At 47.4% G+C, this 24089-nt stretch overlaps 1 long non-coding RNA gene across 10 annotated transcripts; it reads right to left on the reverse strand.

Moving 5' to 3' along the window:
* Window positions 1–312: 312 nt before the first annotated feature.
* Window positions 313–7825, reverse strand: LOC125553141. Of its 10 annotated transcripts, none has more exons than XR_007303929.1 (12): window positions 7307–7825; window positions 6729–6837; window positions 6389–6500; window positions 6190–6261; window positions 5786–5904; window positions 4123–5216; window positions 3985–4046; window positions 3392–3522; window positions 2567–2640; window positions 1539–1697; window positions 1350–1436; window positions 313–716 (listed from the first exon to the last, which is right to left on the reverse strand). It is a non-coding gene; the product is annotated as an uncharacterized LOC125553141 (long non-coding RNA). The 10 variants fall into 10 exon arrangements; XR_007303922.1 differs by having other exon boundaries at window positions 4128–5216; window positions 7307–7824; XR_007303924.1 differs by lacking the exon at window positions 2567–2640 and having other exon boundaries at window positions 4128–4268; window positions 4399–5216; window positions 7307–7819.
* Window positions 7826–24089: the final 16264 nt, after the last annotated feature.

Here is a 24089-nt window from a genome sequence, read left to right on the forward strand (position 1 = left end):
TATGCATTCACACTGTATACACCATACAAAGAATAATGGCCAAGGTAACAGTATTCACAATTCACTCAGTATATACCGTAAAGGAAAATCCAAGGACAATCTATGTACAGTTGTACTCAGCCATCAACCGTAGTATCTTGAACTTTAACAATAGGCTTATCAAAATTAAAATGGCCTAAGTAAGCATTGGCCCTAATCCAATACATAAAATCCATAGCATAGAAAGCATCACAAGCATAGAAAGCATATCTTTGTCAGCCAAGCAACCAGATTTAAGCAAAATAATTTTTGCACTCATTATTCTGTCAACCATGATAAAAATAAAAAACTAACAAAGAATCATTCAGAAGTAAGGTTTGTTTGTATGCACACAATAAGGAGCCACCTAACAATGTATGAACATAGAAAGCACGTAGCACAATAGGTTTAGTAGCAAATATCACAGGCATAGGACGTACAAAAGCACATGGTAGCTTACAGACAATCCACAACTTTGCATGTCTTGGGCATAATGTAGACCAGGAGGAATGACGACACGACGCGTTCATACTGATTGGTCCTCCAAGATCCAATGTAGAGGTGTTGAAAAAGATGGTCACACAATCTTGCCGTCGTCATGTACAACACGATCATACTAAGCCGGTGATTAGCGTAAGGTGTGCTAGGAGCATGTCAAGAAATGCCCGGTGTGGGATCCTAAACACTCGCTTGGTATCCTGCAGTGCCCGAGAACATAAAACATAAGGCCACGAGGAGCTGCTTACACTAATTGCATCACAGCACGGGAGAGATATCAGAGAAATCAGTCACGGATAAAAGCAGACATAGTGTTAAAAAAAAGATACGTTAAGTCTATCGGTTAATCAGATTGTCTTGAGCATGTGATGAGCATTTTTAAGAACAATGGGGCTATTAATCAGTTGAAAATACAACTTGTTTTAGTAAGAGCAGTCGATAAGGTAAGATCAATATGATCACCTTCAAAGACAGAAATCTAATTAGCACGTAGAATGCTTGCGCTTTATAAACAAAATACATCTACATAGAAGGCCTAGACAACATCTAATCAATCGAGGAAACACCTACAGAGCTATTAACTAAATGAAGAGCACGTCAAAGAAATAGAGTTAAAATCATCACACTGCCTGGATCTAAATATCACTATTTCTTTACTACTATCTGCGAGCATCAATAATCCCTAGATCAGATGCGTGTTTCTTTGCAGAGTTAGGAATGTTTACATCTATGAGTACTTCTTTTGATTATAAAAATTCCCGAGTCACACACTCATCATATTTTTGCAACCGTCCAGTAAAATCAGAGAGGGGACAGGATGGGTTTCACCTGACCTGTGCAAGCGTCCGTAGACGGTTGTTAGTGGAGCCAGCGGAACCTGACGAGCCATGGACATCGAGCTCTTTGTCAGCCATCGCCATCTGAACAGAACACGTGGATCCAAGAAATTACTCAAAGGCGGGCACACATTTAGAGTTCAAAAAGAAAACAAACCATGTAACCGTCCATTAATGAGGACTGACCTGGTCGGTGGAGCTGAGCTGCGAAGGGAGAATCGAGATAGAGGGCTTGTCCGGGCACCAAGAGCTCTAACAATGGGGAAACTCCGTAGTTCGGTCTTTTTCCTCTGGTGAATTCTGCGCCATCCTTACATGATTCATTAGCAGCCACCAAGAAACGATCTGTAGAAAACAAAATCAAAGTGAAACCAAATGGAATCACATGCAGGAAGCAGTGAAGTACTATACATGCAAAAAAAAAAGACACAATGAAGGAAGGGAGCCCAATGGATTATCATTTTATTCCGATAATTAATTAAATAACATCATCTGCCCCATCATAGGAGCACAAGATGTGTACAGGGCAACAAGAATGCCTCTCATCAGACGGCACTAAGGAAAGATAATCAGATAGAATATACAGACGCTAAATGATGGTATGAAGCAGCTCGCTGCATATCGTTATACAGTTCTTGCAATAATAGATCCATAGAGCAGTAGGATATTCAGAACTACATCTCCTAGGAAGGCCATCATGACATTCAGTATTATTTAATAGATCCATATTCAGTATGCTATTCTTGAAATTGGAGGATCACTTCAATCCAGATTTTGCTACATGTGAACTTATCAATGCAGTTCATTTGTGCTGCTCTCTCTTCCTAAGCTAACCACGGCCATAACCAGGCAAAAAGGGAGGAAACTGGATGGCATAACTGAAAGACCAAGTATACTGGTGGGGCGTAGATGCATATGGAAACGCAACTGTAGAACTGCATGTCATAGGAGAAGAAATAAATCTAATATATAAATAAGACATAAAACTCTAATAGAAAGAGGAATCAAAATTCCATGAGGGGAATACATCGTAGAATCGGTACTGAAAATTTAACTTGACTAATTTAATGCAGAGACAAATGCAATGAGAAGATAGGAGCATCAATATATATTCGAGGTCAGTATTCAGTCCCAATCTCTCCAATTCATGCAACATCCTTGCAAGCAAGCATGAGAATTGCAACAATCATCCAGGAACTCATGGTACAACCTACCCAATCTCAACCATCGCCAAAAATTGGTGATCCCATGAATGCATTAAGTTTGGACCAACTCCCAAAAGCTGTCCCTGAAAAAATTGGACAAAGTGAAACTAGTAATACTTTCCACTTACACAAAACAGAAAGCTATGCACGACTCGGCACATACTTAAAATTGCAAGGTTCAACTGAGTTCACTAAAGAAACTGAATTTTCCATACACTTGTCTCGCTGCCGAGGATCGTCGTCAGCTTATTTCAAAATGTCAATTTAATACAAAATACAAAATAGTGGCAACTAAAAAATGGAAGTATAAAAGGAATCATACTTGGACAAAGGAAATTCACTAAACCAAACGATTTTTAAATTTTCACAAGCTATATATTGAAGTCTATACTTGGACAAGCACGTAGATATAACTATGTAAAATCCAGTTCTACTTCATATGCCATGCTTTCAAAAAGATCTACAATAAAAGTTGGTTCTTAAGAAAAGAAGATCCACGTTGGAAGAAAAACATCTAGTAAGTTGTCGGCATGGCCGCTAGGGACATACAAAGATCTTCGTAGCAGCATCTCTTCTGAAAGACCATCATATGATTCGTATCTCTCTTACCTATCCCAGGTTGTTGCCCATGAAATTTTTCTACTTACACATTTATATAAACAATCGAGGCACGCATCTGCAACCTCAAATTCAGAACACAAATTGAGAAAAAAAAAAGTGCAGCCACCTAATGAGAATAACCATGAAAGAACACGTACATCTCACCAAACAAAGAACTGGTTGTGAACTTGAGGCCAAGACATAAAACGACATCATAAGAGACACTAAGCTCACCTGCGTCAACTTGTCGTTCCTATCGCCGATAAGTGTTATTACTTGAGTAAATGATGAGAGTGGTCAGGGCCTTCTTTCCTTCAGTTTCACATCCCTATCTCATGGTGTTTGCACTCTGGGAGCTTGAAGGGCTAGCAGAACAATATCGTTAGAAGCTATTTTCAGGAGTAAAACATAAGGATAGGAAAATCCAATGATCTCCTCTGACATATGGCCAAAACACCTTACAGATAAATTCATCATGCATTTTACCTCGAAAACACGCACTCCTCCCCCCCCCCCCCCCCCCCCCCCAAGCCCGCTGAAGGAAGAACACGACCGTGAGACTAAATAATGGAACTATTCTCATAAATCAGTTAAACTTTTAACAATATCATTACCTAATTATGCTACCAAAACAACTATAAGTTGTTTATCGTCACAAGAAACAACAATATTTTTTACTGTTTAGCCCTAAATGGAGACACCAAATTATGATGTAGATCTTTTCCAAGATGAACACTGAACCCATAACGTTGAAATCAAATAAGCCAATGCAAAAGGAAATACAAAAGCGAAACTGATTCGTCACCAGCTCGTCCATATGCACTCACCTTGGTCGTGCAAGCATCCACGAAGCACTTTCGCTTGCCGATGATCAACCTTACTAACAGTCCTACAAATCAAAAGAACATATTGATTTAAGGAGGATAAACAAACACAAAAAACTTTCAGATATTGACATAGGCTACCTTACACTGATTTACGAAATGAGATAAAAATGGGAGCCACCAACTATTTGTTCTTACACTGAGCAGACCGCCTCCACACATCATCAAGGCTACTTTACACCAAGTTAGCATAGAGATAAATGCTTATTGACAGAAAGTGAAATGTTCTGCGAGTAATAGAAATGGCAGGCTGGTTATGTTAGAAAAGACCAACATGCCTATTTAAGAATAGACCAGAGAGTAGACAGCTTGTCCAGCCAAAAGCGGAACTGTGTAACGGGAAGTTGTCAGACATACAAAATATGAAGAGAAATATTTGGTGAGCTTAAGAAAAAACCATGACGCTTCCGGTGACATCTGTGAGTAAGCAATACAAAGTGAAAACACAATTAGTACATGATATTTGAATACTAAGAAAGGGCATGCCCCTATGCAACCCGGCACCGTAGTGTGCCCTGCCACAACACAACAATCTCTACCTCAACCACCTCCCGAAAAGCAAAATTTGGAGCAAGAGTTATCACTGAAAAACAATTGGGGGCATTGTAGCGTAACTGTCCACATATGCTAATTACAATGTTGGTCGTTTAAGACTCTTGGATGGCCTAAAAGGAGCAGTTTTGGTTTATCTACACCAAGAACAGGAGCAAAGGAGCTCCAGGACAAATATTTTAAACAACATTACACCTAAGGAGCTAGCAATATGTGAAAAGAAATATTCCAATAGAGAGCAAATAAGTCATATTTACTACAAGAGGATCATGGTCAAATTCAGTATCAGACATGGCTCGAGGCAATGAACAATGCCAAGAAATCAAGTACCACTTAGATCAAAACAACCTAGAACTAAATACACGAAGTAGACTATAATCTAGTGAATGAACATGTGTCAAATCAATCAAATGAGGGAAATCATGGATAACAAAGCGAGGCTACGTAATAGAATGGATTGAACTAAGATCAATACCGCAATCTCCACATCTCAGTTTTCAGAGTAACCACGGCTCTAAAAATTAAACATACAAAACTGAGAAGGAAATGTCAAGTGGAAGGATACTCCCCTGCCTAGCTATGCCAGTGCAGGTTGGGGCCTCATGTTCATCTTCTCCAAAGCACTGAGAAAACAAAACTGAATGTTAAACAGTGTTGTATTCCCGATCCAAATTGTGTGAGTAATAGCAGCACCAGAGAAGAGTAAACACGGGAGCGATGCACGGCTAAGGTTAGCTAATCTAGTTGCCTTGGACCTGATGGTGCCAGGTAAACAGGCTAAATATCAATTTATCAACACTGGACAGGAGTGGCACTAATATTGCTGCTTATTGTGAGCCTCATGTGACTCTGGTAGTTCGCATTGACACCGTACACAGTATGACAAAGACTTTAGCTGAAAAGAAACGGTGGACGTAGTAATTAAACAGCCTATGTATAAGAATCCATGTGGATTATTAAGTCATATACCATCAAAGGTTTTTTGCTTCCAGCAATGGACATGAATATTTACAATATTGAAGGAAATAATTTGGCATAGCTACATAACTGATTTTCTACCCGACTGTGAGCTACAACCACGATGCCCAAATGCTGGAAACGGCATATGCCAATCAGGATACCTCACAAAATATTCTCAGAATGCATTGACCAATATTTATGCAAACCAACCACTGTTGCGTCACCTTCTCACCTGCAGCTTGGGAGCAGGCCACCACCGTTGACCGCCGCTCTGCCTCTTGTCGGCTGGATCCACCCCTGCTGTGGTTGTCAGCGTTGATGGAAAGCGGAGTGGCTTGGAGCGGCATGCCACTGTCGACCATAAAGAGCACTAAAACTTTTGCTAACAATATCATAAGACCAGTAACATATATGCATACATCCTAAATAGTAAATATCGATAATCCTTCATATCATCTAAGAATAAAATTCAGCTGGTAAGCTTCTCACTATTAATTCAGTAGGAGATGGCTACCTCATCTTTTACTATTTTTTACACCTAAAAGTAAAATATATGGCTTCTCACTATTAATTCAGGAGGTAGGCTGCTCACTGAGAGTTTTTACAATGTCAATCATAGGATTCAATGATTCATACCTCTGTATCGATGGAAAATGCATCGTAAACATGATCCTAGTCTTGTTCAGCTACTACATCTTTCAATTTAAGCTGCCGAAGAGTAGGATCTATCACATTTGGGTAGCTTCCTTTGTATTCTTGAGTACAGTGTGATGAACATTATTCAATGAGAAACCAATTTTGGCTAGCAAGAACAGAGGGTAAGCCTCAAACTCACCATGGCTAAGAAAAGGTCGCCGCTCGCATGAGAGACAATTTCAATTTCCAAGAACAGAGGGTAAACTCCAAACTCATCATGGAATCCTGCCTTTGCTTCGCTCCTGCTTCTTCTGACAAAATTAACAAAGTTCAGAAAAGATTAGTAGGAGCCCAAGATCCTGGAGGCACAAACTCTAGACATCAGAAATTACTTTTTGAAAAGAAGAAGCAATTTGACCTTTGCTAGGCTAAACAAAAAAATAAAGATCGTGATAATATTTAGATGACAATCGAGGTGGTTTGCACAATCTGACATATAAGTTCTAACTACACATGGATAAAGACAGATGGCCAATTACCTGATAGACCTATTGTTGTGGTTATGTTGTTGTCCATCCAATAGAAAAGAAAATGTATCCTTTCTTCTGTAGGAATCTGAGAGGGACACACAAGTTGTTCCAAGTTGTCCTGACCAAAGACAGGGTCAGTATAAGACCAAAAGAAGTAGACCAACAATCTTGAGACATCTCATATTCAAATGCATATGCAGAAAGACCTACCCCGGCTACCCTGCAACCAATTTGTCTGCTAGTATCAGATAGGAACAAAAAATTCCTTGAGAAAGGACACAGCCTCAGGACAAATCGGTCCTCCTAAACAGAAAATAAGCAGGTACCCAACAAGCTAAGGAAGGCAACAAAAACTACTGTGCAGATACCTAGGACACATCTAGTTCTACCCACCCCCTCAATTCGAACCTATTCACACAATGCAAAATTGAAGAACACAACATCATGAGAAAAAAAATGCAAAGCTGGATCTGCCTCTCTATGAACACCACACCAAATTGCTAGGGTTTTCTATTCCACGTTGAGCAGTCTGAAATCTCCAGGTCCAGATTCTCTGGGGAGGGAGAGGGGAGGGGGGAGAGCTGCACCTGGAGGTCTAGCAGGCGCAGCAAGAAGGAGTGGTGAGCTCGTCGTTGCCGTTGCTCTCACGATGAGCTTGCAGCCGCGTCGCATCAGCCCGACCGCCGCCGCTACTGATGGCATCGGCATGGAGAAGGCAGTGACGGAGGAAGCATCCCTCCATCCAGGGAACCACGCCGGGGAGCTCCTGGTCGCCAGGCTGTGCGGCTTCCTGCCGTCGGATCAGGCGCGCGAGCTCGTAGGGGGAGCTACAACGCAAGCGGCAGCTGCACCCCTCCGGGTGACGTAGGAGAAGGAGGACCGGCGGAGGAGGGGCAAGAAGGAGCCAACGGGGAGGAGGCGCCGGAGGAGAAGGAAGGAAGAGGCGAGGCCGGGAGGTGGTTTGGAAGGAGAGAGAGGTGAGGCGAGAGGAAGAGGAAGGGGGCGGTGCGAGTGCGGCTGTGCGGGAGGAGCGACGGCTAGGTGCAGCTGGGGGCGGAGGATGGGGGCGGCGGCGGCGGATGGGGAAGAACGCAGGCGGCGGCGGCTCGTGTGCGAGAGAGAGAGATGTGCGGGAGAGAGAGGGAGTAAGACATGAAATGACGAAAATACCCTCGCGGGGGCACCCTAATATCGGCGGTGGCATGAGATCTTTACAGTGGGGTGAAACAGCGGGGGAGGGGGGTGAAACTGTTCATTGCAATAGTGCCTCCAGGTGGATCCGACGGCGTAGGTCGTTTCAGGGGTCGATCCGACGGCCGAGATCCAATCAAGCAACCAGATCCGACGGCCAAGGATCCAAACGGCTGAGGAGCCGGGAGGATGACTGTCATCCTTATTTCTCGATTCCTTGCCCATGACTTGGACAAAGCAGCCAAGTCCATGCTTCATACTACATAAACTTAACGCAACAATGAGCTAGACAGTAGTGTATACTTAATAATGGACTCCAAACTCGATAAATAATTAGCTATCGCAGTCCTAAAAATAAAGTGTACCCCATCTGGCAATAATAGGTGTGTCCAGCTGCAATCAAAGTCAGCTCTCGCATCCCTCAACCCCAAAGACACTCACATGCACACAAGCTGTGTATTTATCCATGTGCATCTCGCACCAAAGTCTGTTTAATGAGTAGATTTTCCTTACTACTCCCTCCGTTCCTAAATACTTGTCTTTCTAGGCATTTCAACAAGTGACTACATACGAAGCAAAATGAGTGAATCTACACTTTAAAATATGTCTACATACATCCGTATGTAGTAGTCATCGGAAATGTCTAGAAAGACAAATATTCAGAAACGGAGGGAGTATTCCCTAGTCTGAAGGAAGCAGGCCAATGACTGCAAACCTGGTTGATTACTGATGCGAATGAAGACGAGGTGCCTATAGCACCCTCGTCAGTCTTCTCTGAATAGTAATGTACATTTGAGGTGTATGGAAATGGTGCAGACAGTGTTAAGCAGGCTGTCAAACATATGCATCATTCTGTCAGAATACTATCATCTCATCAGAGTCGGGGTATTAGACTACCAAATCTAAAGTGTTCGGCGCAGCACGGAGGCTTTGAATTTGGGGGCAAATGCGGGTGCCACCCAACACCAACAGAGAGGCCACGAGCTTACCCTGACCTGGCTGTGGACCAAGATGCGAAGAAGCGATTAGTGGCGAGCGCGGCGCGGATGATGCCCCCCAGGCGGGCCGCATCAGCGCCTGGAGGCGCGCGTGTCAGGTCGGTCGGCCGCGCCCACCCGGCGTCCTCGGCCGCCAGGACTGAGCTCCGGGCCTGCTCCTAGACTGAGGATCTCGATTGCCCTGGCTGGCCGTCGCGGGTCGACGGAGACCAGCCCGGCCAGGCGATGCGGACAGGGCCGAGCTCCACGTCGACCCGGAGGCCGGCGCCTTGCGCTCACGCCGCCGCCGCAGCCTGGCCCAACTTTTGTCGGGGGCAATGCGGGCACCTGGACAGAACTGTACTATATTTTGTTTTCTGAAAATAATAATAATATAGAGCCCTTTCTGAAAGTTCAGAAAAAAGAAATGTGCCCCCATCCAAAGTTTTAACCAAATCTAAGCCGTATATTCAACCTTAGAGCAACTTCAAACGATTCCCCATAATTTAGAGGAGCGGAGTAACGACCGAGTATTTACTATTGCTCCTTTAAAAAATGCTCGTTTCTAACTGATCCTTAAAATTAACGGAGTAAAAAATAAGGACGTGACTAGCCGGCGCACGGGCGCCCGATGGCAGGAGCGAGCGCTCTTTTAGAAAAGGAAAGAACAACCTCACACGCGATCAGGATGGTTAGGAATAGAGTTAGAGTATTTGTTAATTTACTAATTAACAAATGTTAATTAAGGAACCGACATAGGAACCGACCTTGTACTCTCTAACTGCTATGAGCAGTTGTACTTCCTCTCTCATCTTAACAACTGCTATGTGCAGTTGTTGTTTTGTCTCACGCATTGGCAACCGCATGTTGCGGTTAGAAATGCTCTCACAGAATTGTAACCGCTCACTGTATATATAGTGCTCAATCAATGAGAATCATCTACTTCTGGCAAATCACTTTTTCACTTTACAGGTTATCAGTACTCGCTCTGCCGAGAGCGACAGAGAGCCATCACAGGAAAGGTAAGAATGGCAGGGAGAGACCTGCCGTCGCTTGCTTTCGCCATTGCACGCTTCCTCCAGAGAAAAAACTGTCGCTTTCCACGCACCCATCGTCACCGTGCTGCAAGTCGCCGTCGCCGTCAGGGACTTGGTGCAAGGAGTGGCCCTCGCCGCCGCTTTTTCGCCTGGAACCACCGCCAGAACCGCCGCCGTGGGTACGCACGCCAAGGCAACCGCCCGCTCCGTGGGCGAGCACCAATGGTGCACCAGGTTGGACCCTCGGCTCCGACCACCGCTGCAAACCATGCTAGGCCTTCGGCTCCGGCTCCGGCCATCGCCGACGACTACATCGTACCAACGACTCCGCCGCCATCTGTCTTCACCATCCCTCCGATGGATTGGCTCCTTGGAGGTCCATCGGCGCCATTCCTCGGAGAAGAAGAGATGTTCCCTTGCGAACTCGCGCCACCGCCTCTGCCCCCGTACTGCGTACGGCACGGGTTCGAATCGTGCCAAGCGCGTACGGGCGCACCACCCCGGAAGTTGTCTCCGACGCCATCAGACGAACTGCCGGAGCACTTCATCCCTCCTGGATACGGCCCCGTCCCGGATCTCCCATCCTCGACGCCTGCGACAGCGGGAACCGGCGGCTACTCCTCCATCCCCGACTTGAACATCAAGATCAAGGTTGAAGAAGAGGAGATAGAGGATCACCGGCGACACCACCTCCTCCTCCGGCACCGCCTCTTCCTCCGACGCCTCCGCCGAAAGCCCGCCGGATCCTGCGCCAATTCGCCGCAGCCATGGCGCAGAACCGCGCAGCCCTTCGTGGCGCGTGGTCGCCGGATGCCCTTGGCCTCAGCGACGCCCCTGGGGCGAGCAACAGCGGAGCAGGCCGTGCTGCGAAGCGGGGCCCACCTCTCTTCCATTGAAGACGGTGAGACGGGGCAGGGGAGAGCTGACGAGCAGCGGTGCTGAGTCCAGGTACGAACAGAGAAGGGGAATTGGAAGTGGCGGAGACGTGGGGAAACTCTCGATCCTGCTCTCCTTATCCTCTCTCTGTCGGTGCATGGGCCAGGCCAACTCTCCCCGCTCCTCACCTAAATAGGCCTACAGGCCAATAAATCCAATAAGTGCTGCTGGTGCTGTGGCGTTTTCAAAAGAGAATGGCCATAGTATTAATATATTGCATAGCAGCCAGTCCTGTTCATTTGAGAGTGCTATTTTATTGTAGTAAGAACATCTGTTTATTATATTCAGTATGTGCTGTTCTGTAAGTTTGAATAGTTCGACCAAGTATTGTCTACTAAATAAAGTCTCAGACTACTACGTGTACATATTCTATTTGATTGCTTCAGCATTTTTCTTTTAGAATATGTAATTCTTAAGTACAACAATTTTATTTACAATTCATATTTCGGGATCATAGGGTAGATGAGGCATCTACTGTATTTTGCAGATTATCCTCATTGCTGAAAGATCTACATTTTTGCCTCTTTTATTCTGGCAAAATGACTATCTTCGAGTGCTCTCCCAAATATGCGAATTGATGTGATTACCTCGAATATTATACTTGCAAAACACAAGGTAACTGTGTGATCTACTGCATCGAATTGCAGACTATCCACTCTTACTGTGAGGTCTACATCTAGTCATTTGATAGATGACTACCTTCAAAGTGTTTTTGTAAAATTTAGTATGGCACAAGGTAATGGATATATGAACATCTACTGGTCAAAACCAGATTATGTTCTCCATTGCTGCGAGATCTACACCACAACGGTGACTATCTTCAAAGTGTCATTCACATAAAATGAGGTCTACAGATATAAGTATAAAGCATCAGCTATACTTCAGAACTTTGCTCCTTTGAAGCATTTGTTATTACTTAAATTTCACTCTCGTAGTAAAACTAATTTATGCATGATCACAACATGCAGGAAAATGGCTGGTGTCATGAATAGAGAATTTCATGAACTTGAGCTAGATGGTAGTAATTATTTATCATGGGCTATGGATACCAAGATAGCATTAGAATGTCGTAAACTTGGTTCCACAATTATCACACCTGTTGAAGGCGCTGCGGAAATACCAAGATAGCAGTCAAATATGGAGCGTTAAGTTTTATAAGGCATCACCTCCATCCTGATTTAAAAACAGAATATTTAATGGAGGAGGATCCACTTGCTTTATGGAACTCTCTCAAGGAGAGATATGACCAACAAAGAGCAGTTATGCTACCAGAAGCCCAAAGAGAATGGTCCCTCATAAGGTTCCAAGATTTCAAATATGTGGCAGCATACAACTCTGCAGTTCACAAGGTTAATTCTAAACTAAGATTTTGCAACCAAGCAATTTCAGAAGAAGATCTTATTGAGAAGACCTTGTGCACTTTCCACCCCTCGATGAGAGTACTACAACAGCAGTACCGTCAACAAAAATACAAAAAGTATTCTGAGCTCATATACACTTTACTTCAGGCTGAGAAACATGATGAACTTCTCATGAAGAATCATCAGACACGCCCAACGGGCTCCATGCCACTCCCTGAAGCACATGCTAACACTCGGTCTACTAAAAAGTATGGGGGAAATAAAAAGAATTTTAAGAAATTCAATGGAAAGTGGAAAAGGAACAACAAGCAGAAAACATTTGGTCAATCTAAAGGTAAAGGTCATTTTAAGAAAGATGACTGAAACACCAAATCCGAGATTTGTCAAAGGTGTGGATGTACTAACCATCGTACTAGCAAATGCCGAACTCCTAAGCATCTAGCGGATTTATATCTCAAATCCACTGGGAAAGGCAAACAAGTTCATGGAAAAGGCAGAAGCTCACTTCAACGCTTTACAACAAGAAGAGAACCTTGAAGCTAGCACTTCTCAAAGCGCTCCTCAGGAAACAAGGAAGAAGGATGAAGATCTTCTTGATATCGACAACATGATGGTGGAATACACCCAAGACGCATACGGAGATCTCATATAATCTCCACATCACTCAATTGATGTTATCAGCTATTTTATTGTAATAATGGAAGTTATAATTTGTATAACTCTAAGTAGAATAAAGTCCTACGGACCAATTGTCGTGGTTCTAAGTCTGACAGTAGTGTAGGGGGGTAAGTATGGAGAGGCAAGATCTTAGCTATGGAGAAGCTGTAAGCACGCAAGGTTTACGAGTTCAGGCCCTTCTCGGAGGAAGTAATAGCCCTACGTCTCGGAGCCCGGAGGCGGTCGACTGGATTATGTGAGTATGAATTACAGAGGTGCGAACCCTTGTCTCGGAGGAGGGGGGTGCCTTATATAGAGTGCTCCAGGACCCCGGCCAGCCCACGTTACAAAGGGTTCAATGTACATTAAGGCAGGGCGTTACTGGTAACGCTAGTAATAAAGTGCTATGATGACCATAAAAGCTACTTAATGACCGACCGTTAGCATGCGGAGTGACTTTAGGTCTCCTGGCCGTCGAGTGGTTGGATCTTGGTCGAGTGATTGCTTCTTGGTCGAGTGTCTTCGAGTCTGTCGAGTGGAACACCTCCAAGTCGATTGAAAGGTGATTTCTTCTAGAGATGTCCTTGGGTAGGGCAGTTAGGACAGGTCCATGACCCTACCATAGGTACATAGCTTCATCATTAGCCCCCGAATGGATCGAGGTTTGAGTGGGGAAGGAGTTGAGAACTTCTCCGACTCGTTTTTCATGCCGTGAGCATATCTTGTTTCAGATCAACGGACCTGAGTGATGACAGCAACATCCTTTTCAGTCGCCTTGATCCATTCTTAATTCTTCGTCGAGTGAGTTTCTTTACTTGTAAGGCTCCAAGTGATGGTGCGGAGGAGATCTTTGGTCTGACAAGTTGTTTGTTGCCCGCAGATTTCGTGGATCCGAATTTTGGGAAGCGCGCGGGACGGGGGAGGCAGCAGTAATCGGATGGGATAGAGCGGAGCCGCCTCGATCCCCGCGCCGCCTTTTTCGCCACGTATCGCGCGCGCGATCGTTACGGGATTTGACAGAGCCACCTGGGCCTACCCGTCAGCCACTCGGAAGCGGCCTCATATAAGGCGTTGGACCGGAGTCTCCCGAATAGTGTGTTCCCATTTCCTCTTCTCCTCTTCACGCCCCTCCGTTGCGCTCGCTCTCGCCCCAGCATCACCGCTCCGTACGCGTCTCGCCGGTGACAATGGGGAAGGAGAAGACGGCGGCTCTGGAGCGGGCAAAGAAGGCGACGGCGAGGTCGAAGGGGAAGGCGACCAGCCGGGGCGGATCTTCCTTGCGGACTGGCCTGCCGAACGCTCTGGATCCACTCGAGGATCACCCAACAAGACCTCGACGACCTGGCCGAAGGGGGGCTGATCCCCTATGACTCGGCGCGGCTTCCGGGGAAGGAATCTGAGCCGCAACCTTGGGAGGGTGAGCGTGTTCTTCTTGCCACCCACGTCGACCGTGGATTTTCCTTGCCTCCTCACCCTTTCTTTCGAGGGTTTCTGAAATTCTTTGGGGCACAATCCACCATTTTACCCCCAACTCAATCGTTTATCTCGCCGCTTTCATTTCTTTGTGTGAGAATTTCATGGGTTGCCGGCCTCACTGGGGTCTTTTCAAGCATATTTTCACTTGTCGCTCCCAGACAGTGAAAAAGGCTAATCCGAGTGACGAGAGGACCCAAGTGATCCAGATGTGTGGGGGTCTTGGCATCCAGACGAGAGGGAAAAGCTCCTTTCCGGCCATGATTCTTCCTGACTCAGTTCGCGGATGGCAGTCGACCTGGTTTTACTGTAAAGACCAGTCGACGCCAGGGCAATCGACTGGCCTCCCTCCCTTTACCATGGATAGAGTGGAGAAACCCTCCCCTTTGAAGGTGCTCCTGGAGGAGAAGGTGCACGTGAAGGTGTTGGTCAATCGAGTGGTCCAGCTTATTCGTGACGGGGTCACTGGTATGGATCTCTTGGAGGTCTTCCTTCAGCGGCGCATCCAACCTCTTCAAGCTCGAGACCATCTGATGTGGATGTATTCGGGTCTTGAAGACTCCACTCGGATCCACCCGGAGGAGGTCGACGACGACACACTGGAGAAGTGGTTGTCGGGCATTGCCGGGAACAAGGATAATCCCAGGGGAGCCAGGAGAGTTCCCCCATTCGACCAGTCTCATGCACCAGAGCAGGTCTGATTCTGAGTTTTTGCTTGTAATCTGAATTCACTCGCGCAGCTGCCTATATTGCGTCGACTGACTTTGTTCTTCCTGCTTTCTTTCAGGCCATTATTGAAATGTATTTAATGCCCAACGGGGAGCAAGAGCAAGCACTGGAAGGCGAGGCGAGTGGCGGCGACAGTGGTGAGTGGACTTCCGATGGTGAAGGGGATGGAGGAAGCGACGGCTCAAGTGATGGAGAAGAAGTCGAGTCACCCCCTCGCAGGGAGAGGCGATCCAAGCTCGACCAAGAACGGCCGAGTGCCCGCAACAAGGCAACTACTCAGGCTGGTCAGTCTTTGAAGCGTCCTCGGATCTCTTCACCAACCCCGACTGAGAAGGCGCCAAAGCACCCCAAAGTTGCAGAGCCGAGGACTCGGAAGGCGTTGCTGAAGATCAAGATTGATATCCCCGTCGCCTCTGCGTGAGTGTCTCTCTTTGTATTCACTCGACGGTCCGCGCCGTTTGTTTTTCTTGTTTTAACTGGACGAACTTTGGAATTGTTAACACTGCCACTTCCAGGACCTCAGCTTACAGGGATGATGATGAGGTGATGGAGGATGCGGTCACTTCTAATCCGGGTATGATTTCTGCCATACTATCTTTATTCGGTCGATTCAACTGCAATGTGCATCATTGGGTGACGTGATTTTGGCAATTGAACTTTTGCACAGCTCCCAACATTATTGACCTCCCTGATGATGATGAAGAGCCCGAGAGGCCTTTGACGAGGAAGAATAGGCGAGCTCCAGTAAGTGAAGCGCTACAGTCGACGTCGAGGGCGGAACCAGTCGTTCAGGACACTGGCGACGTCAATCGGGGTTCTGTTACCTTCGCCGAGCCACTGTCGAGTGCCTTGCCTTCTTCGTCGACTGCTCGGGCCCCTGTCGACCCGCCTTCAGTTTTTGCGACCCATCATGTCCCAGAGGACGAGGCGAATGCTGCTAGGGAAGCCATACGCCAGGCGGGCATTATGATGGAGAAGATGAAGACGGTGCGGGACGCCAGCCAAGCCGCCTATGATGCCAGCTCGGCTCTCCAAAGCAATGTTCAGGTTAGTTGGTCGCCGCTTGTTCTGTTAGGATATGCTATCTGAAGACTCTTTCCGAAAATCTTTTCATTTGTACACCCACTAGGTGTGTCGATTGAATTTTTTGGACTAGTGGGGGCATGCTGAGTGCACCCACTGGGTGTAGTCCCCGAGACTACGGTGGACTGCTGGCAGTCGACTGTAGTCTTTGTATTTTGTCGAATGTATAAATAGTTTGTCTCTTCCACTCGGTCTGGTTGAGTGGGATCAGAACCGGTGGGGGCACGCAAAGTGCACCCACTGGGTGTAGTCCCCGAGACTACGGTGGACTGCTGGCAGTCGACTATAGTCTGAGTTCTACTTTCTCTCTTTCTGCCTTTTTTTGGACTCGACTTCGGCGGGCCGGTCGAGTGGGATCAGAACCGGTGGGGGCACGCAAAGTGCACCCACTGGGTGTAGTCCCCGAGACTATGGTGGACTGTGGGCAGTCGACCGTAGTCTTAGTATTTATTGCCTTTGTTGTTTTTTGCTGTAAAATAACTTCTCCCCTTTGATTTCAGAAATCTTGTGATCTTGGAGCTCGCTTTGCTGACTTGGAGAGGCAGCAGATTCAACTGAACCTTGACTTGGAGCTGGCCAGGACAGAGCTGCAAAAGGTCAGAGACGGCGCCGCTGGTAAGACGAGTTTGTTGACTGGTCAGTTTTAGGCTCGAGTACCCTTCTGCTATTTCTGAATCAATCGTCATTTCTTTACAGAAAAACTGAGAGAAGCTCTGGCGAAGAAGGATGAGGATTTGGCTGCTGCTCGTAAGGAGGCTGACGACAGGACAGCTCTGGCCGAACAGAAGCTGGCTTCGGTCGACCAGTTGGAAGAAGAGAATACCAGGCTGAAGATCGCTCTGAATGACTCCAACAAGGAGTGCTCGCGCTGGAAGAAGGCGAATCTCGTCCAGGGCGAGAAAATGGAAAGCATTGCTCGCAGGAGGGATGATCTGGAGAGCTATCTGAGAAGTCTTGCCAAGAAGTTGTTCATCAAGCTTGAAGGTGCACATTCTGTTCCGGCTGATTTTTTTGTGTCGACTCAATGTACGAAAATTGACTTATCCTTGGATCCTGAATGCAGAGTTTTGCCAGAACTTTGAAGAGGAGACTGGGCGGATCGAACCAGGTTTGGATCCAATCAACTCTCCCGTGAAAGATGAAACTGCCATGAATCTGCTCCGTCTGGAATCTCGCATCGACAGTGTCGTGGACTACTTGGCTCGACTGAAGGTCGCCATGTCACGGATCGACACGGCACTTTGGCCAGAGGCCACACTCCAAAACGATCTTGAGTCTCTGATGACTCGACTCAACGGAATCCCTAACCGAGTGCTGGAGTGGAAGAAGTCTTCTGCTCGGTGTGGCGCTGATGTGGCTCTGTCTTTGGTTCGTGTCCACTGCAAGGAGGTGCGACAAGATAAGCTGGCTGCAATCAAGGTCGCCAACACCCAGAAGCACGACTTCCGAACTTTTATGGAGACTTTCATTGTTGCCGCCACTCAGATTGCCGATGGCGTCGACCTGGACGAGTTCGTCGAGCCTGCCAGCCCTCCTCCCGCGGAGTGAACAAACTCTTATGTCCCACCTTAAATTTGCCTCGGAATGCCGAGTGGTTTTTGTAACCGTTAAACTTTTTCGGGCTGCATGCCCGAGTACTTCAATCTGTGATCCGGAACCTTTAGAATTTATCTGAACTTGGTTTACCGTTGAATATCTTTATGAATCTCCTGCTGAGTGAACCCATTCTTCATTTGAGACAACTTTCGTATTCGCAGCGCAGCTCCGAAGGAGAGGGAAGCAGTCGACCCATGTCTTGTCGCCCTTGCGGGTCGGCGACGGAGTGCGCATCGTATTTGTGGCGAAGCTCTCCAGGGGAAGGCGGCGGTCGACCCACACCTTGTTACTGCAGAGCGGGACGGAGCGCACATTGTATTTGTGGCGAAGCTCTGCAGGAGAAGGTGGCAGTCGACCCGCACTTCGTTACTATAGAGCGGGATGAATCGCGCATTGTATTTGTGGCGAAGCTCCCCAGGAGAAGGTGGCAGTCGACCTGCCCCTCGTCGTCCTTAAGGATTGAGATGTGTTTCGTACTTAGGCGAGTTCTGGACTGCAGCTAAGCCCCCGAGTGAGAGGATTGCTCTCCCCTCGGTAGGATTTTTTCAAACTTAGGCGAGTGCCGGACTGTAGCTAAGTCTCTAAGTGAGAGAACTTAGGCAAGTACTGGACTGCAGCTAAGTCCCCGAGTGGGAGGATTGCTCTCCACTCGGTAGGATTTTTTCAAACTTAGGCGAGTGCCGGACTACAGCTAAGTCTTCAAGTGAGAGAACTTAGGCGAGTACTGGACTGCAGCTAAGCCCCCAAGTGGGAGGATTGCTCTCCACTCGGTAGGATTTTTTTCAAACTTGGGCGAGTGCTGGACTGCAGCTAAGTCTCCAAGTGAGAGAACTTAGGCGAGTACTGGACTGCAGTTAAGCCCCCGAGTGGGAGGATTGCTCTCCAATCGGTAGGATTTTTAAATACTTAGGAGAAATGGATTCGCAGCTAAGCCTCCGAGTGGGAGGCTGGCTCGCCACTCGGTAGGATTTTTTCAAACTTAGGCGAGTGCCGGACTGCAGCTAAGTCTCCAAGTGAGAGAACTTAGGTGAGTACTGGACTGCAGCTAAGCCTCCGAGTGGGAGGATTGCTCTCCACTCGATAGGATTTTTTCAAACTTAGGCGAGTGCCGGACTACAGCTAAGTCTCCAAGTGAGAGAACTTAGGCGAGTACTGGACTGCAGCTAAGCCCCCGAGTGGAGAGTTGCTCTCCACTCGGTAGGATTTTTTCAAACTTAGGCGAGTGCCGGACTGCAGCTAAGTCTCCAAGTGAGAGAACTTAGGCGAGTACTGGACTGCAGCTAAGCCCCCGAGTGAGAGGATTGCTCTCCACTCAGTATGATTTTTTCAAACTTAGGCGAGTGCCGGACTGCAGCTAAGTCTCCAAGTGAGAGAACTTAGGCGAGTACTGGACTGCAGCTAAGCCCCGGAGTGGGAGGATTGCTCTCCACTCGGTAGGATTTTTTCAAACTTAGGCAAGTGCCGGACCGCAGCTAAGTCTCCAAGTGAGAGAACTTAGGCGAGTACTGGAGTGCAGCTAAGCCCCCGAGTGGGAGGATTGCTCTCCACTCGGTAGGATTTTTTCAAACTTAGGCGAGTGCCGGACTGCAGCTAAGTCTCCAAGTGAGGGAACTTAGGCGAGTACTGGACTGCAGCTAAGCCCCCGAGTGGGAGGATTGCTCTCCACTCGGTAGGATTTTTTAAATACTTAGGCGAAACGGATTCGCAGCTAAGCCTCCGAGTGGGAGGCTGGCTCGCCACTCGGTAGGAAACTGTTTTTACAAACTTAGGTGAAGCGGATCCGCAGCTAAGCCACCCACTGGGGGATTTCTTACACAAACAAAAACAATAATAATCACTGGGAAAATTATAACGCTCTTGTCTTTGATAAATAAACTACAGGAGTTTTTCTTATTACATCTCATCCGAGTGAGAATTCAAGTATAAAAGGGGCGGAGTAGCTCCGCATTCCAGGCTCGTGGCCTATCAATCTGGCGATCGACATCGTAGAGGTGGTATGCTCCATTGTGGAGGACTCTGGTGACTATGAAGGGGCCTTCCCAAGTAGGAGCGAGCTTGTGTGGTTTCTGCTGATCCACTCGGAGGACTAAGTCTCCTTCTTGGAAGGCTCGGCTCTTCACGTTTCTGGCATGGAATCGACGCAAGTCTTGCTGATAGATGGTCGATCGAATCAAGGCCATTTCTCTTTCTTCTTCTAGGAGGTCGACTGCGTCCTGCCGGGCTTGTTCTGCTTCATCTTCAGAGTAGAGCTTGACTCGGGGAGCGTTGTGAAGCAGGTCACTCGGTAAGACTGCCTCGGCTCCGTAGACCAGAAAGAATGGGGTTCTTCTGGTCGATCGATTCAGGGTTGTCCTCAATCCCCAAAGGACTGATGGAAGCTCGTCGACCCATGCACCTGCTGCGTGCTTGAGATCGCGCATCAATCGAGGTTTCAGTCCTTTGAGAATTAGGCCGTTTGCCCTTTCTGCTTTCCCATTTGACTGGGGGTGAGCGACCGAAGCATAGTCGACCCAAGTGCCCTGAGAGGCGCAAAAGGCCCTGAATTTGTCGGAATCCAAGTTTGACCCATTATCCGTGATGATGCTGTGCGGAACTCCATATCTGAATATCAACTCTCTGATGAAACTGATAGCGGTGCAAGCATCGAGATTCTTGATAGGCTTGGCTTCAATCCATTTGGTGAACTTGTCGACTGCTACTAGCACATGAGTGAAGCCGCTCCTGCCTGTTCTCAGTGGTCCAACCATGTCCAGCCCCCAAACAGCGAAGGGCCAGACGAGTGGAATGGTTTTCAGGGCTGACGCGGGCTTGTGCGGCATATTGGAGTAATACTGACATCCTTCACATTTGTCGACTATCTCTTTTGCCATCTCATTGGCTCTTGGCCAGTAGAACCCCGCTCGGTATGCTTTAGCCACAATGGTCCGAGAGGACGCATGATGACCACAGGTCCCCGAGTGGATATCGTTAAGGATCATCTGTCCTTCTTCTGGTGTAATACACTTCTGGCCAACCCCAGTCGCGCTTTCTCTATATAACTGTCCCTTTATGACTGTAAAGGCCTTGGATCGATGGACGATCTGTCGAGCCTCTTCTTCGTCTTCTGGGAGTTCTTTCCTTAGGATGTACGCGATGTACGGTTCTGTCCAGACGGGAGTGATAACCAAGACTTCCATGATCAGGTCGACCACAGCTGGAACTTCAACTTCAGTCGGATCTGTGGTGCTTTTTGGCTGCGGGGCCTCTTCAGTGAAGGGATCCTCCTGGACTGATGGTGTGTGGATGTGTTCCAAAAACACATTGCTGGGAATGGCTTCTCTTTTGGAACCTATTTTTGCCAGATCATCAGCTGCTTGATTTTTCAGTCAGGGTATGTGATGAAGCTCTAACCCCTCGAATTTCTTCTCTAGCTTTCTCACTGCATTGCAATAACCAGTCATGGATGGACTTCTGACGTCCCATTCCTTCATCACTTTATTAACCACCAAATCTGAGTCGCCATAGACCATGAGGCGACGGACGCCGAGTGAAATGGCCATGCGCAACCCATATAAAAGTGCTTCGTATTCTGCCTCGTTGTTAGAGGAATCAAAGTGGATTTGAAGAACGTATCTGAGTTTATCTCCTCTGGGGGAGACCAACACTACTCCGGCGCCGGAACCATTTAGCATCTTGGAACTGTCGAAGAACATGGTCCAATGCTCCGAGTGAACCTGAGTCGGCAGTTGTTGTTCAATCCACTTGGTGACGAAATCCGCGATTGCTTGGGACTTGATAGCTTTCTTTTCCTCAAACTTGATATCTAGAGGATGGAGTTCAATCGCCCATTTTGCCACTCGACCAGTTGCGTCCCTGTTATGCAAGATCTCTGACAACGGAGCGTCACTGATGACTGTAATGGAATGATCAGAGAAGTAGTGGGCAACTTTCTTTGTGGTCATATAAACCCCATATACGAGCTTCTGATAATGAGGATATCTTTGCTTCGATGGGGTCAAGACTTTAGAAATATAATATGCTGGGCGCTGAACTTTGAAGGTTTTCCCTTCTTCTTCCCGCTCGACCGTAAGTACCGTACTGATGACTTGTCCTGTGGCTGCAATGTAGAGCAGCAAAGGCTCCTTGCTGATTGGGGCAGCAAGCACCGGCTGGGTGGAGAGCAGAGCTTTGAGCTCTGCGAACGCTGCGTCAGCTTCAGGAGTCCACTCAAACTTGTCAGACTTCTTCATCAATCGGTAAAGAGGCAATGCCTTTTCACCGAGACGAGATATGAATCGACTTAGGGCAAAGGTTTTCACCGAGTAACTTTCCGCCAGGAACCTCGAATGTGCATTTTGATGGATTAAGCTTGATATCAAACCTCTGAGGTTGGCAAAGGTTTCAGCAAGGTCAGTCAGCAGGTCGGAACCCTTCCATGACTTGACCACAATATTTTATCCATGTACGCCTCCACATTCCGACTGATTTGGGTAAGCAAACACTTCTGAATCATCCTCATGAATGTGGCTCCGGCATTCTTGAGGCCGAATGGCATGGTAACATAACAGAAGCACCCGAATGGAGTGATGAAAGCTGTTTTGATCTCGTTAGGCCCATACAGACGGATCTGATGGTACCCGCAGTCGAGTCGACTATCTGGTCGATGCGGGGGAGAGGAAAATGATCTTTCGGGCAGGCCCGATTGATATGTTTAAAGTCAATGCACATGCGAAGTGACTTGTCCTTCTTGGGGACCATGACAACATTGGCGAGCCACTCGGAGTGGTAGATTTCTCGGATGAACTCCGCCGCTAAGAGCCGAGCTACCTCTTCGCCAATGGCCTTTCTCTTCTGGACGGCGAACCGTCGGAGATGTTCCTTGACAGGTTTTACTTTTGAGTCGACTCTTAGGCGGTGCTCAGCCAGCTCCCTGGGAACACCTGGCATGTCAGAGGGCTTCCATGCAAAAATGTCCCAGTTCTCACGGAGGAACTGGATGAGCGCTTCTTCCTATTTGGAGTCGAGTGTTGTCGAGATATGAGTTGGAGCAGCGCTGGGGTCGGTCGGGTGGATGTGAGCTGTCTTCGTATCGCCAGTCGACTGAAAAGCTGACTCTGTAGCGGGCTTCTTGGCTCGCAACAAATCACTCGGGTCTGCAGTCTTCTGGTATTCCTGCAACTCCACCACTGCCATCTGAGCATCGGCGATCTTCGAACCTTTCTGAAAACATTCTTCCGCTTTCTTCCGATTGCCCGTAATAGTGATCACACCTTTGGGGCCAGGCATCTTCAATTTGAGATACACATAACACGGTCGGGCCATGAAGCGTGCATAAGCCGGCCTGCCCAAAATAGCGTGGCAGGCACTCTGGAAGTCTACAACTTCAAATGTCAACTTCTCTTTGCGGTAATTCTTGGAATCACCGAAAACCACATCAAGAGCAATCTGGCCGAGTGATTCAGCCTTCTTCCCAGGAATGACCCCATGGAAACTCATGTTGCTGGCACTGAGTCTGGACATCGGAATGCCCATGCCTTTCAACGTCTCAGCATACAATATGTTCAAACCACTGCCACCATCCATCAGGACTTTGGTCAGTCGAGTGCCTTCAACAACTGGGTCGACCACCAAAGCTTGCCTCCCAGGGGTGGCGATGTGCGTTGGGTGGTCGGACTGGTCGAATGTTATGGTAGTCTGAGACCATTTCAGGTAACTAGGTGTCACCGGAGCGACCATATTCACCTCTCGGTTAATAACTTTCAGTCGACTTTTGCTTTCAACATCGGCAAAAATCATCAGAGTGGAATTGACCTGAGGGTATCCGTCGTCACTGTCTTCTTTGTCCTCGACCTTGTCCGACTCCTTTTCCTTACCTTTGGGCTGCTTTTCCTGGAACTGTTGGATCAAGAGTCGACACTGTCGAGTGGTATGTTTCGGGTAAATGAAATTACCCTCTTCATCTTTCTTTGTGTGGACGAGACATGTTAAGTCCAACACATCATTTTCGTCCTGGTCTTTAACCTTTTGGGGGTTCCAAGGTCCTTTAGGTTTCCCTTTAAACTTTCCTTGGGTTAAAGCCAAGGCTTCCCCGGGAGCCGCTGGCTCGGCTTTCCGCTTCTGTTTCCGATTGGAATTTCCTTCGGTTTCTTGGGCGACTGACTTGAGTTTGCCACTCCTGAGTCGATCCTCATCTTCACCATTAGCGTACTTGGTGGCAATCTCCATCATCCGATTCAGGGACATATCTCCGGTTCGACCGAATTTCAAATTCAGTTCTCTGTACTTGACGCCTTCCTTGAAGGCACAAACTTCTTGGTGGTCAGGCACATTCTCCACCGAGTGATGTAACGT

This window comes from Triticum urartu, chromosome 4, assembly GCF_003073215.2.
Source record: "Triticum urartu cultivar G1812 chromosome 4, Tu2.1, whole genome shotgun sequence".
Lineage (NCBI taxonomy): Eukaryota > Viridiplantae > Streptophyta > Magnoliopsida > Poales > Poaceae > Triticum > Triticum urartu.